This window comes from Mustela erminea, chromosome 8, assembly GCF_009829155.1.
Source record: "Mustela erminea isolate mMusErm1 chromosome 8, mMusErm1.Pri, whole genome shotgun sequence".
Classification (NCBI taxonomy): Eukaryota; Metazoa; Chordata; class Mammalia; order Carnivora; family Mustelidae; genus Mustela; species Mustela erminea.
The window spans coordinates 56247338-56263618 of NC_045621.1; the positions used below are offsets into that span (position 1 = coordinate 56247338).

A 16281-nucleotide genomic window follows, 5' to 3' on the forward strand; every position below is an offset into this window, starting at 1 on the left:
TTAAAGTGTCTGCCTTCAGCTCGGGTCATGATCTCAGGGTCCTGGGATTGAGCCCTACATTGGGGGTCCTTGCTAGACAGGGAGGCTGCTTCTTCCTCTCCCACTCCCCTGCTTGTGCCCTCTTTCTCTCTGTCAAATAAATAAAATAAAATCTTTAATAATAATAATAATAATAATAATAATAGCAATAGAGGCCACAATCGTTTGCAGGGTAGGTAAGGAGCATATACGTATACAAAGTCTTATCAGATGAAATGCTCTTAGGCAGAGGAGCAAATTTTGAAAACTATCTTTCACTAAGTAGGCACTCTAAAGTGGAAGTAAAGGAGCACCTGGCTGGCTCGTGGAGCATGTAACTCTTGATCTTGGGGTTCTGAGTCCCATGGTGGGCATAGAGATTATTTAACTAAACTTAACTAAACTAAACTAAAATATAAAATGGGAATCAAAACAGAATTGGGGCCTGAGGCAGTTTTTCCAAAGGTATGAGTCTACATATGAATGCAATGGTCACAAAGCAAATAAAATAATAACCAATAAAAACAAAGATCAGTTCCCTCCCTAACCTCTTACGCTGTTGAATGAGAACTAAACGATTGTATAAGCCTATATTACCAAAGTCTTCAGGGTACAAAATAGTACCAGATAAGGAAAGAAGTTAAGAAGAATCTACCTGAAAAAAGAAGAAGAAGAAGAATCTGCCTGTATTTTTTTTTTTAAGATTTTTTTTCATTTATTTGACAGAGAGAGATCACAAGTAGGCAGAGCAGCAGGCAGAGAGAATGGAGGAAGCTGGCTCCCCGCTGAGCAGAGAGCCTGACACAGGGCTGGATCGATCGCAGGACTCTGGGACCATGACCTGAGCCGAAGGCAGAGGCCTAACCCACTGAGCCACCCAGGCGCCCCTACCTGTATATTCTTAAGCAAATAGTAGGTCTTTATAAATATGCCCTTATATGAAGATGACTTAGCAAGAAGAAAAGCTGGATAAAAATTTTGTCATTAAAAGTCATGAAATAAACCCAATTTGTGAGAGATTAATGAAGAAAAGATACACCAGGAAAAAAGAATGAATGACTACTTTCAACTCCCAGAAAAATTTTACTCTATAAGTTATAAAATGAAATAAAAATAAAATTTGTGAATTTAGTCCAACTCCAGTCAAAACTCAAAGGATTAATTTCTGGGACATGACAAAAGTTGTCAAGATATACCTGAAAAAACAACTAACAGAATTCTGAAATAAGTGAGCAAAGATGAGAGGTTTGTCCTAAGAAATATCTAAACTTATATAATTAGCGATTAAAATTGAAGTGCTGAGGAAGAAATAATAATATGAAAGAAACTCTTTAGGCTCTCTGAGCATAACAATGCCAGTCAGCAAGAACAAGAGCCTTACGAAAGGTGGCAGAAAGGGAGCCAAGAAGAAAGTGGTTGATTTATTTTCTAAGAATGACTGGTATGATATGAAAGAAACAGCTACATTCAATATAAGAAATATTGGAAAAACACTAGTCATAAGAACTCAAGGCAACAAAATCACATCTGATGGCCTCTCATGTTTTTGAAGTGAGCCTTGCTGATCTGCAGAATGATGAAGTTGCATTTAGAACTGAGGATGATTGGGGCAAAAACTAATTTCCTTGGCATGGTCTTTACCTGTGACAGAATGTGCTCCATGGCCAAAAAATGGCAGACTATGACTGAAGTCCATGTTAATGTCAAGACTAACAAGGGTTATTTTGTCCATTTTGTATTGGTTTTACTCAAAAATAGGAGGTCTGCCAAATTTGAAAAAGGGTGATGGAAATCATGACCCAAGAGGTGCAGACAAATAACTGAAAGAAGTAGTCAATAAATTGATTCCAGACACCACTGGAAAAGCCAGAAAAGGCTTGCCAGTCTATTTATCCACTCGATGATGTCTTTGTTAGAAAAGTAAAAATGCTGAAGAAGCCCAAGTTTGAATTAGGAAAGCTCATGAAGCTTCATGGTGAAGGTAGTAGTCCTGGAAACGCTACTTCAGGTGAGACCACTGCTAAAGTTGAACGAGCTGGGGAGCCTGGGTGGGTTAAAGCCTCTGCCTTCAGCTCAGGTCATGATCCCAGGCCCCGCATCCGGCTCTCTGCTCAGCAAGGAGCCTGCTTCCTCCTCTCTCTCGGCCTGCCTCTCTGCCTGCTTATGATCCCTCTCTGTCAAATAAATAAATAAATAAAATCTTTAAAAAAAAAAAAAAAGTTGAATGAGCCGATGGATATAAGCCACCAATCCAAGAATTGGCAGACCAGCTGGTTCTAAGCATATGAGGTCTTCTTCAACTATGGAACAGATACAGAACCTATCTCAAAGGATTCTTGTGAGCATAAAATAAATATATGCCAAACCCTGAGAGCATAATACCAATATGAGAAAAAAAGATGTTAACAGAAAATTTACAGGAAAAAAAAATAAAAATAGCCATTAGATGAGTCACCTGGCCTGCTCAGTCAGTGGAGTAGGCAATGCTTGATCTTTGCTATCCGTTATTGGTTTCAGCCCCACATTGGGCATAGAGTTCATGTATTAAAAAAGTGGCCATTACCTAAAAATATATTAAATATGACTAATAATCAAAGACATACAAATTTGAATAATTTTTTTTTTAAGATTTTATTTATTTATTTGACACAGAAAGAGATCACAAGTAGGCAGAGAGGCAGGCAGAGAGAGAGGGGGAAGCAGGCTCCCTGTGGAGCAGAGCCCTGTGTGGGGCTCAATCCCAGGATCCTGAGATCATGACCTGAGCCGAAGGCAGAGGCTTAACTCACTGAGCCACCCAGGCGCCCCAAATTTGAACAATCTTAAGTCATCATTAGGCACCAAATTATTGAAGGTTTGAAAAAAAAAAGTACCCAGAACTGAGTAAGATTTGGCAGCAAGTACACTCTCATATAATTTTAGAGGGCATAAATTGTTACCATTGTTTGGAAAGCCGTTTAGCAACAAGTATCAAAATTCTGATCTGGCAAATTCTCTTTTAGGAATTACATTAAAAAAATAATCATAAGAGCACAAAGCCAAATCTGCAAAAATGTTCATGTGGGAGCTATTCATAATTTGGAAAACTTTGAGCCTATCCAAAATGTCTATTAATGAGCATCAGTTAAATTATGGCATATCCATAAAATGACTTTGTAGTTATTAAGAAGTGATTTATATTCTCTATATTCATGAGAAGAAAAGTGTTCCACAACATACTTTCTTGAGTAAAAGGGAAAATCACAATCAATAGAGTATGACCTTGTATTTATAAATGTATGTGTATACTTACGGAGTATGTGTGTATACTTACAGAGAAGAAAGTTCAATATTAGTAAAATGTTAAAATGCTTACCTCCAAACAGAAGGACTTTAAGTGACTTACCTTTCCTTACATAAATTCTTTATGTATTACTTAAACAATCCATAGGACTGTGCATTACCTTTATAATCAGAAAAAAAATCTATTTTCATTTATGAAATAAATTCTAAAAAGAACTACAGAACTAAAAGACAAATATCAATCATCCTCCAATGATTCTTTTTACTACACAAAATAACTGATGCAACCAAACATTACATGAGCAAAAGAAAACATACTCTGAATTGTACCCTAAGATTAAAAGAACTTGACAACTCAGTGAAAGGCAAAAGTAAGACCAGTTATGGCAAAAGGATTCAACAGTATCTCTATTATAAAACATATCTAAAATTACAACTAGAGTCCTCCTAAATACTTCAAAAAATAAGACTAGTAACCTGAATGAGGAAGAGAAAGGCAAAAGAAGTAGCTAAGAAATTTGCTAGACATGATGAAACTCAATACTGCTTTTCAAGCGACTCTTTATTTAATTTTATTTTCTTTCAGTGTTCCAAAATTCACTGTTTATGCACCACACCCAGTGCTTCACACAATACGTGCCCTCCTTAATACCTACCACCAGGCTCACACAACCCTACTCCCCTCCCCTCCAAAACTGTCAGTTTGTTCCTAGAGCCCACAGTCTCTCATGGTTCGTCTCCCTCTCTGATTTCCCCCAACTCACAAATGACTGTTACTATTAAAGTAACTGAAAGAACTATTCAAACACTAGAAAGGAACTATTTCATTTATGTCAGAGAACTTTAAGTTATTTAAGAAAAGCTATATCCCGGGCGCCTGGGTGGTTCAGCGGGTTAAAGCCTCTGCCTTCGGCTCAGGTCGTGATCCCAGAGTTCTGGGATTGAGCCCCACATCAGGCTCTCTGCTCAGCGGGGAGCCTGCTTCCTGCTCTCTCTCTCTCTCTCTGCCTGCCTCTCCACCTGCTTGTGATTTCTGTCAAATAAATAAATAAAATCTTAAAAAAAAAAAAAAAAAGCTATATCCAGGGGGCTCTTGATGGCTCAGTTGGTTAAGTGTCAGACTCCTGATTCCAACTCAAGTCATGAATCTCAGGGTTGTGAGATGAGCCCCACACTGGGCAACACACTCAGTGTATAGTCGACCTCAGATGCTCTCTCCTTCACTCCCTCTACACCTCCCCCAGCTCTCTCTCTACATAAAAAAAGAAAGGAAAGTTGTATCAAACTGATTAAAACCTTATCTTAACTTGTCACTAATTACCTACCAAGATATCCCATGCTGTTAGAAAGGAAAACCTAAAAACAGACACTTGTTAACTTTTCCTAGTATCAACACATGAAAACTATTTTTTCCCTTATAAAAAATCCTAGTGCATAAACGTTCCTATTTGAATTCAGGAATAAGTACTAAATTAAGATTAAATTCAAAGCTTTTGGAGCAACATAGAAAAATATTCAAGAAACTGAGTATGGTTCCAATTTTCCATTTAGTCACTCTTAATTTCATTATAAGTAAAATAAGAAAATTGACTAGAACATCAAATATATTTAATGGAGCATCAGTGATATGACATGCTCTTTGAAAGAATTATATGCTCCAGAAAAATAAAGGTTCTTTTGGTAAAACAAGCTCAGGAAATTCTGCACACCATATAACTTCTCTGAAGAAACATAATGCACTGTACCGCAGAAAAGAAAATATTTAACGTTGTATAGCCCACCATTTCTCATAGTTAGACAAACTGTATGTCTGTCAATTGAGGAATAATTTTTTTTTAATTTTATTTATTTCTTTGACAGAGACAGATCACAAGTAGGCAGAGAGGCAGGCAGAGAGAGGAGGAAGCAGGCTCCCTGCCGAGCAGAGAGCCCGATGCGGGACTCGATCCCAGGACCCTGAGATCATGACCTGAGCCGAAGGCAGAGGCTTTAACCCACTGAGCCACCCAGGTGCCCTGTCAATTGAGGAATAATTAAAAGATTACACATCATAGCGTGATTCTTACAAAGAAGACATTTTATATACTAATATGGTAGAGTTCTAGGACACAAGATAAAAACGATAAACTACAGAATAATACATGTATTAACTAGCTTTTGTTAATTTAGTTTTTGTGTGTGTGTGTATATATATATATATATATATATATATATATATATATATATATATAAACATATGCATATAAAAAAAGTCTAAAAGAATACACAGCGAACTTTTTAAGAGTGTTTCCGGAAATGGTAATTGGCAGAGTCAAAGGGGAACACATTTAACTGATAGACTTAACTGTATCTTTAAATTATCTTGAATGTATCTTTCTGCGGAACCTTGGTGGCTCAGTCTATTAAGCACGTGACTCTTGGTTTTGGGTCAGGTCAAAGTCTCAGGATCCTGGGATGGAAGTGGGAAGCCTGCTTCTCCCTCTCCCTCTGCTGCTCCCCCTGCTTGTACTCTTTGTCTTGCTCACTCTCAAATAAACATATAAAATCTTTAAAAAATATATACAAGTTAGAAAACTTAAATGCTTATAATAGCCAATAGTTAAATAAATGACTAAATATTAACTCAATTAAATGTTTCAATGTCATCTATTTTATGAATTGCCTATATTTCATAAGAATTTTCAAAGTTAACAAAACGTGTATAATTATGTAGAATACATAGCAATCAAAAAGTACCTATAAATATAGAAGAAAAAATTCCAATGTATAATTCTGTTATGTTTATACCTGTATAAAATGAAAAGTATATTCTTTTATAAATTGAACAAATGGTTATATAACCATGTGTGCTAAATACTGAAGAAAGAGACACAGAAGTTGCAGCACTTGTCTCTCAAGAAGCTTAGAGTCAAGTGGAATACAAACAAGTAAATCAATTGTAATAGTACAATGAGAGTCATTTATTCTACCCACAAAAAAAACGTATTCGGGGTCTACTATGTGCAAGTGCTGTCTAGATGTTATTCATCCGTAGAAAGAAAAACAAAAAAAAATAATTCTTGCCTTCTTTAGGAGAGAAAACCACTAGAAAAATATTTGAAGGCCATAAGTGCTAAGGGAAAAAATACAACAAAAAAAGGGATAGGGAATGCAGGGTGGAGGGTTTGCAATTTGGTTAGGTTGTGAAAGTCATGCAAAAGAATACTTTGGAACAATGGTTTGAAAGAGCTGAGAACAATCCATAAGGTTATGTGAAGGAAAAGCAAATGCAAATGTTATAAGGCAAGACACACCATGGAGTCTAATGCAGCTGGCCCAGAGTAAACTACAGGAAATGTAGTAAGAAGTGACATGAGACTGGTTAGGGGCTATAAGAAAGATCGTGTGGGGCCTTGTAAGCCACTGCAAAGACTGAATCATATGAGTTGGTTGGTTGGTTGCTTACTTGCTTTTATAGATTTTATTTTTTAGAGCAGTTTTAGGTTCACAGAAAAACTGATAGGATGCGTAGAGATATCCTTGGTCCCACACATGCATACCTGCTATCAACATTCTTCATCAAAGTGGCACATTTGTTAAAATTTATAAACCGATGGGGCACCTGGGAGGCTCATTGGGTTAAGCCTCTGCCTTCAGCTCAGGTCATGATCTCAGGGTCCTGGGATCGGGTCCCCGCATTGGGCTCTCTGCTCCACGGGGAGCCTGCTTCCTCCTCTCTCTCTCTCTCTGTGCTTGCCTCTCTGCCTACTTGTGATCTCTGTCTGTCAAATAAATAAATAAAATCTTAATCTCCATGCTTACAGATTAGAGGGATTAACATTGTTAAAACGTCCATAGTACTTGAAGCAACTTCAATGCAATCCTTATTGCGTTTTCAATCCCTATTGAAATTCCAGGGCAGAGAAGTAGCAGGCTGAGACAACATCAGGTAGCAGGAGATCAGCTAGATAGCTTATCAAACCATTGTGAACACCTACAAATCCAACAGGAGATGGAAGAGAAGAAGAGCAACAATTCTAGAAACAGAAAATCGACCACTTTCTGAAAGGTAGGACGGGCAGAGAAGTGAATCGAAAGAGACGGGAAGATAGACCACGGCGGGGTGGGGGGGGATAGCTCCCGGCAAGCAGCAGAACAATGGAGCACAAAATCAGGACTTTTAAAAGTCTGCTCCACTAAAGGACATCATCACACCAGAGGATAAACCGGGGTGAAGTCCACTCAGGGTAAGCGTGGCCCCAGGTCCCATGGGGTCACGGAAGGATCGGGGATGTTTGAGTGTCGCAGAGCTTGCAAGTATTGGAGCAGGAAAGCCGGCTACAGAGACAAAGCCGAGGAGTAAGCTCTCAACTCGGGGTTACCTTGAACCGTAATCTGTGGCACAGACCACTGCTCTGCAAGTGAGGTCCCCACAAGATCTGGGGAGACATCCCCCGGGGGAGCTCAGGGATCTGCTGGGTTCAGAGACTCCAGGTGGAGCTGTGTGCCAGAGACAGAGATGCTTAGTCATAGGCTGGGTGAGCTCGGAGCACGGCCGGTGGCCAGGGAGACGGGAGTGATTGAGCGCTTTTCTCTGAGGGCACACTGAGGAGTGGGACCCCAATCTCTCGGCTCCTCTGGGCCGGAGACTGGGAGGCCGCCATTTTCATGCCCATCCTCCGGAACACTACGGAAAGCATTCAGTGAACAAAAGCTCCTGAAATCAAACCTGAGCTGATTACTTAGGCTGGCCTCTGGCCCCGGTGCAATTCTGCCTCGAGCAAAGACACTTGGAAATCACTACAACAGGCCTCTACCTGAGAAGATCAACAAGAAATCCAGCCACGATCAAGTTCACTTAATGAAGGAGAACAGCGGAATTCCAGAGGAGGAGAAAGCAAACCATGGAATTCATGGCTTTCTCCCCATGATTCTTTAGTCTTGCAGTTAATTAATATTTTTTTCTTCTGCTAAATTTTAAATTTTACCCGTTCCTCTTCTAACGTTTTTTAACTAGTTTATTTTAACAATACCTTTCATAAAATAATAAATAATAATCGTTTTTGAACCTTCATTATTATAGTCATATTTTATCCTAATTGTATCTAACTTTATTTTTTGTATACACATGGGGTTTTTTCTTCTAAAAAATTTGGGGTACACCTTCTTCTAATAGATCAAAATATACCCTAAATCTAGCTCCAGGCTTGTTCTAGTTTCCAGCCCAAGCAAATTCACTCCACTTTCTTTTTCTTTATTCTCCCAACCAACATACTGTATGTTGGTTGCTTTTTAAGAAATTTAAAAATAAAAAAAAATTTTTTTCATCTTTATAGGCATATTCCATTCCTTCATTGTGTTTAACCTTTCATATGTTTTTCATTCTTTAAAATTATGGGGGGTAGTTTCTTCTAAGAGACCAAAATACTCCCGAAATTAAGTGGGTGACCCCGTTCTAGTCACCAGTCTGATATATATATATATATATATATCTTTATTTGTTTTCTTTTTTTACTTATTTTTTCTGAACTTCTTTTTATCCCCTTTCTCCCCTCCACTATTTGGGGTCTCTTCTGAGTTGGCTAAAGCACATTTTCCTGGGGTCTTTGCCACCCTTTTAGTATTTTATTTGCTCCTTCATATATTCTTATCTGGACAAAACAAAAAGGCGAGAAAACTCACCACACAAAAAAAAAGAACAAGAGGCAGTACTGAAGGCTAGAAACTAATCAATATGGACATTGGTAATATGTCAGAACTAGAGTTCAGAATGACGATTCTCAAGTTTCTAGCCGGGCTCAGAAAAGGTATGGAAGATATTAGAGAAATCCTCTCCAGAGAGATAAGAAGTCCTTTCTGGAGAAATGAAAGAACTAAAACTCTAACCAAGTTGAAATAAAAAAAGCTATCAACGAGGTGCAATGAAAAATGGAGGCTCTTACTGCTACGATAAATGAGGCAGAAAAAGAATTAGTGATATAGAAGACCAAATGATAGAGAATAAAGAAGCTGAACAAAAGAGAGACAAACAAAAACTGAACCATGAGGGGAGAATTTGAAAGATAAGTGACAACTTAAGATGAAACAACATTAGAATAATTGGGATTCCAGAAGAAGAAGAAAGAGAGAAGGGGAGCAGAAGGTATACTGGAGAGACTTACTGGAGAGAATTTCCCTAATATGGCAAAGGGAACAAGCACCAAAATCCAGAAGGTGCAGAGACACCCTTAAAATCAATAAGAATAGGACCACACCCCGTCACCTAAGAGTAAAATTTACAAGTCTTAGTGACAAAGAGAAAATCCTGAAAGCAGCCGGGGAAAAGACGTCTGTAACATACAACGGTAAAAATATTAGATTGGCATTGGACTTATCCACAGTGACCTGGCAGGCCAGAAAGAACTAGCATGATATATTCAGAGCACTAAACAAGAAAAACATGCAGCCAAGAATACTATATCCAGCTAGGCTATCATTGAAAACAGAAGGAGAGATAAAAAGCTTCCAGGACAAACAAAAACTGAAAGAATTTGCAAACACCAAACCAGCTCTACAGGAAATATTGAAAGGGGACCTCTAAGCAAAGAGAGAACCTAAAAGTAGTAGATCAGAAAGGAACGGAGACAGTGTACTGTAACAGTCACCTTACAGGCAATACAATGGCACTAAGTTCATATCTCTCAATAGTTACCCTGAATGTAAATGGGCTAAATGCCCCCAATCAAAAGACACAGGGTATCAGAATTGATTAAAAAAAAAAAAACCTATCAATATGCTGCCTACAAGAAACTCATTTCAGACCCGAAGACACCTCCAGATTTAAAGTGAGGGGGTGGAAAATAATTTACCATGCTAATTGACATCAGTAGAAAGCTGGGATGTCAATCCTTATAACAGATCAATTAGATTTTAAGCCAAGGACTATAATAAGAGATGAGGAAGGACACTATATCATACTCGAAGGGTCTGTCCAACTAGAAGATCTAACAATCTTAAATATCTATGCACCTAACATGGGAGCAGCCAACTATATAAACCAATTAATAACAAAATCAAAGAAACACATTGACAATAATACAATAATAGTAGGGGACATTAACACTCCCCTAACTGAAATGGACAGATCATCCAAGCAAAAGATCAACAAGAAAATAAAGGCCTTAAATGACACACTGGACCAGATGGACATCACAGACATATTCAGAACATTCCATCCCAAAGCAACAGAATACACATTCTTCTCCAGTGCACATGGAACATTCTCCAGAATAGATCACATCCTGGGTCATAAATTGGTCTCAACCAGTATCAAAAGATTGGAATCATTCCCTGCATATTTTCAGACCACAAAGCTCTGAAGCTAGAACTCAATCACAAGAGGAAATTTGGAAAGAACCCAAATACATGGAGACTAAACAGCATCCTTCTAAAGAATGAATAGGTCAACCAGGAAATTAAAGAAGAATTGAAAAATTCATGGAAACAAATGATAATGAAAACACAACAGTTCAAAATCTGTGGGACACAGCAAAGGCAGTCCTGAGGAAAATATACAGTGAGAGAAGCCTTTCTCAAGAAACAAGAAAGGTCTCAAATACACAACCTAACCCTACACCTAAAGGAACTGGAGAAAGAACAATAAAGAAAGCCTAAACCCAGCAGGAGAAGAGAAATCAAAAAGATCAGAGCAGAAATCAATGAAATAGAAACCAAAAACCAAAAACAAAAACAAAAACAGAACAAATCAATGAAACTAGGAGCTGGATCTTTGAAAGAATTAATAAGATTGATAAACCCCTGGCCAGACTTATCAAAAAGAAAAGAGAAAGGACCCAAATAAATAAAATCATGAATGAACAAGGAGAGATCACAACCAACACCAAAGAAATACAAACAATTATAAGAACATACTATGAGCAACTCTATGCCAACAAATTTGACAATCTGGAAGAAATGGATGAATTCCTAGAGACATATAAACTACAACTGAACCAGGAAGAAATAGAAAACCTGAACAGACCCATAACCAGTAAGGAGATTGAAACAGTCATCAAAAATCTCCTCCAGACAAACAAAAGCCCAGGGCCAGACGGCTTCCCAGGGGAACTCTACCACACATTTAAGAAGAACTAATTCTTATTCTCCTGAAACTGTTCCAAAAAATAGAAAAGGAAGGAAAACTTCCAAACTCATTTTATGAGGCCAGCATCACCTTGATCCCAAAACCAGACAAGGATCCCATCAAAAAATAGAATTACAGACCAATGTCCTTGATGAACACAGATGCTAAAATTCTCACCAAAATACTAACCAATTGGATCCAACAGCACATTAGAAGGATTATTCACCATGACCAAGAAAGATTTATTCCAGGGCTGCAAGACTGATTCAACATCCACAAATCAATCAATGTGATATAATACATTAATAAAAGAAAGAACAAGAACCATATGATACTCCCAATAGATGCTGAAAAAGCATTTGACATAGTACAGAATTCCTTCCTGATCAAAAAACTCTTCAAAGTGTAAGGATAGAGGGCACATACCTCAATATTATCAAAGCTATCTATGAAAAACCCACCACAAATATCATTCTCAATGGAGAAAAACTGAAAGCTTTTCTGCTTAGGTCAGGAACACGGCAGGGATGTCCATTATCATGACTGGTATTCAACAGAGTACTAGAAGTCCTAGCCTCAGCAATCAGACAACAAAAAGAAATTAAAGGCATCCAAATCAGCAAAGAAGAAGTCAAACTATCACTCTTTGCAAATGATAGGATACTGTATGTGGAAAACCTAAAAGACTCCACTCCAAAACTGCCAGAACTTGTACAGGAATTCATAAAGTGTCAGGATATAAAATCAATGTACAGAAATCAGTTGCATTTCTTAACACCAACAACAAGACAGAAGAAAGAGAAATTAAGGAGTCAATCCCATTTATAAATGCACCCAAAACCACAAGATACCTAGAAATAAACCTGACCAAGGAGGCAAAGAATCTATACTTAGAAAACTATAAAGTACTCATGAAAGAAACTGAGGAAGACACAAAGAAATGGAAAAATGTTCCATGCTCCTGGCTTGGAAGGATAAATATTGTGAAAATGTCTATGCTACCTAAAGTGATCTATACGTTTAATGCAATCTCTATCAAAATCCTGTCCATTTTTTTCAAAGAAGTGGAACAAATAATCCTAAAATTTATATGGAACCAGAAAAGACCTCAAATAGCCAATGGAATATTGAAAAAGAAAGCCAAAGTTGGTGGCATCATAATTCTGGACTTCAAGCTCTATTACAAAGCTGTCATCATCAAGACAGTATGGTACTGGCACAAAAACAGACACATAGATCAATGGAACAGAAGAGAGAGCCCAGAAATAGACCCTCAACTCTATGGTCAACTCATCTTCGACAAAACAGGAAAGAATATCCAGTGGAAAAAAGACACCCTCTTCAACAAATGGTGTTGGGAAAATTGGTCAGCCACGTGCAGAAAAACGAAATTGGACCATTTCCTTACACCACACACGAAAATAGACTCAAAATGGATGAAGAACCTCAATGTGAGAAAGGAATCCATCAAAATCCTTGAGGAGAACACGGGCAGCAACCTCTTCGACCTCAGCCGCAGCAACATCTTCTCAGGAACATCGCCAGAGGCAAGGGAAGCAAGGCCAAAAATGAACTATTGGGACTTCATTAAGATCAAAAGCTTTTGCACAGCAAAGGAAACAGTTAACAAAACCAAAAGACAACTGACAGAATGGGAGAAGATATTTGCAAACGACATATCAGATAAAGGGCTAGTATCCAAAATCTATAAAGAGCTTAGCAAATTCAACACCCAAAGAACAAATAATCCAATCAAGAAATGGGCAGAGGACATAAGCAGACATTTCTGCAAAGAAGACATCCAGATGGCCAAAGACACGTGAAAAAATGCTTCACATCACTCGGCATCAGGGAAATACAAATCAGAACCACAATGAGATACCTCCTCACACCAGTCAGAATGGCTAAAATTAACAAGTCAGGAAATGACAGATGCTGGCGAGGATGTGGAGAAAGGGGAGCCCTCTTACACTGTTGGTGGGAATGCAAGCTGGTGCAACCACTCTGGAAAACAGCATGGAGGTTCCTCAAAATGTTGAAAATAGAACTACCCTATGACCCAGCAATTGCACTACTGGGTATTTACCCTAAAGATACAAACGTAGTGATCCGAAGGGGCACATGCACCCGGATGTTTATAGCAGCAATGTCCACAACAGCCAAACTATGGAAAGAATCTAGATGTCCATCAACAGATGAATGGATGAAGAATATGTGGTATATATACACAATGGAATACTATGCAGCCATCAAAAGAAATGAAATCTTGTCATTTGCGATGACATGGATGGAACTAGAGGGTATTATGCTTAGCGAAATAAGTCAATTGGAGAAAGACAACTATCATATGATCTCCCTGATATGAGGAAGTGGAGACACAACGTGGAGGGTTTGGGGGGTAGGAATAGAATAAATGAAACAAGATGGGATCGGGAGGGAGACAAACCATAAGAGACTCTTAATCTTGCAGTACAAACTGAGGGTTGCTGGGGGGAGGGGGTAAGGGAGAGGGTGGTGGGGTTATGGACATTGGGGGAGGGTGTGCTGTGGTGAGTGCTGTGAAGTGTGTAAACCTGGCGACTCACAGTCCTGTACCCCTGGGGCTAAAAATACATTATATGTTTATAAAATATTTTTAAAATTAAAAAAAAAAGAAATTCCAATAGCATTTTTCACAGAAATAGAACAAGCAAATCCTAAAATTTGTATTTAACTACAAAAGACTCCAAATAGCCAAAACAATCTTGAGAAAAATGAACAAAGCTGGAGGCATCACACTTCCTGATTTCAAACTATAATACAAAACTATAGTAATCAAAACAATATGGTATTGCCATAAAAACAAATCAAGACACAAAGATCAATGGAAGAAAATAGAAAGCCTGGAAATAAACCCATGCACATACAATCAACTAATTTGTGACAAAGGAGGCAAGAATAAACAACGAGGAAAGGACAGCTCTTTAATAAATGCTATTGGGAAAACTGGATGACTACATGCAAAAGAAAGAAACTAGATCACTATCTTATACCATACACAAAAATCAACTCAAAATGGATTAAAGACTTGAACATAAAGCCTGAAACCACACAACACCTGGAATAAAACATAGGTGGTTAAGTTCCTTGCAATTGGGTTTAGCAATCATTTTTTTGGAATTGACACCAAAATCAAATGCAACAAATGTGAAAGTAAACTTGTGGGACTAAATCCAACTAAAAAGTTTCTATACAGCAAAGGAAACCATCATTAAAAAATAAATGAAAAGGCAACCTACTGTGTGGGAGGAAATATTTGCAAATCATATATCTGATGGGAAGTTAGCATTCAAAATATAGAAAGAACTCTTACAACTCAGTAGCAAAATAAGAAACAATATGATTTAAAAATGAGCAAACGATCTGAATAAACGTTTTTTCAAGAAGATATGCAGATGGTCCACAGGAGCTCAACATCAGTGATTATCAAGATGATGCAAAACAAAACCACAATGAGGTATCACCTCACAACTCTTAGAATGGCTGTGATAAAACAAAAACAAAAACAAGAAATCACAAGTACTGGCAAGGATGTACAGAAAAGGGAACCCTCATGCACTGTTGGTTAAGAACGCAAATTAGTGCACCCGCTATGGAAAACAGTACGGAAGTTCCTCAAAAAATAAAAACTAGAACTACTGTATGATCTAGCAATTCCAATTCTGGGTATTTATTAAAAGAAAGTAAAAACTACTAACACTTACCCGTAGATATACATGTTCACTGCAGTGTTATTTATAATAGTTAGGAAGTAACCAAAGTATGCATTGATGGATGACTGGATAAGGAAAATGTATATATGTACAATGAAGTATTACTCAGCCATAAAGCATAAATATCTCCATTTGTGACAAAATGGATAGACGTTAAGGGCATTATACTAACTGAAATAAGTCAGAGAAATAAAAATACCATACGATCGATCGCAATTATGTGTAGAATCTAAAAAAAGAAAGAAAAAGAAAAAAAGAAATACAGTTCAAAGAATACATACTGAGAACAGATTGATGGTTACCAGCCCAGGAGTGGGTGAATAGGTGAAATGGGTGAAAAGGTCAAAGGTTACAAACTTCCAGCTATAAAATAAATAAATCATGAGATGTACAGCATAGTAACATGGATAGTAAAATATATTGCATATCTGAAAGCTGCTAAGGGAATATATCTTAAAAGTTCTCAACGCAAGAAAAACAATTTATAACTATGAGTGGTGGTAACCAGACTTAATGGGGTGATTATTTCATATCATACATAAATATCATTAAACTGATACAATGTTATACATCAATTATACTGAAATAGAAAAAAATCTGCTTAAAAAAATGGAATAAGCAACTTGGGGAGTCATTAGCATTTCAATGCTATCTAAATCCAGGGGATGAAACTACTTCACTAAGACAGTTACAGTTAAAGAACAGAAGCTGTGCAACGAGTGAAGCCTGGGGTATGGATGGAGACATGAAGAGAAACCAGCAAAGAAAAGAGAAAATAGAAAACTAGGAGGAAAAGCAAAATATGAAATTGTGGAAGGGAAAGGAAAAGAAAGTTTAGAGTTGTATAGAGTGATAAACTTTGTTAAATGTTACAGGTTTAATCAAGAAAATGAGAATTGAGAATTGTCAGCGACACTGACAAGAACAGTTTTCTGGAGGTTATGTGAAGCAAAAGCATGACTAAAGCCAAATCAAGAAAGAATGGTAGGAGAGCAGCGCCCGAGTGGTTCAGCTGGTTAAATGTCCGGCTCTTGGTTTCAGCTCGGTTTGTGATCTCAGGGTCTGAAGATGGAGCCCAGCAGTCGGGGGAGGGGAAGGGGAGGTCCCTGCTCAGCCAGGATTCTGCTT

At 37.8% G+C, this 16281-nt stretch overlaps 1 protein-coding gene and 1 pseudogene across 3 annotated transcripts in view; one reads left to right on the forward strand and one right to left on the reverse strand.

Moving 5' to 3' along the window:
• BAZ2B (bromodomain adjacent to zinc finger domain 2B) overlaps positions 1 to 16281 on the reverse strand; it is a 314188-nt gene that overhangs the window by 266971 nt on the left and 30936 nt on the right. The gene's annotated exons all lie outside the window — the stretch shown is intronic.
• On the forward strand, positions 1365 to 14918 carry LOC116597063 (annotated as a pseudogene).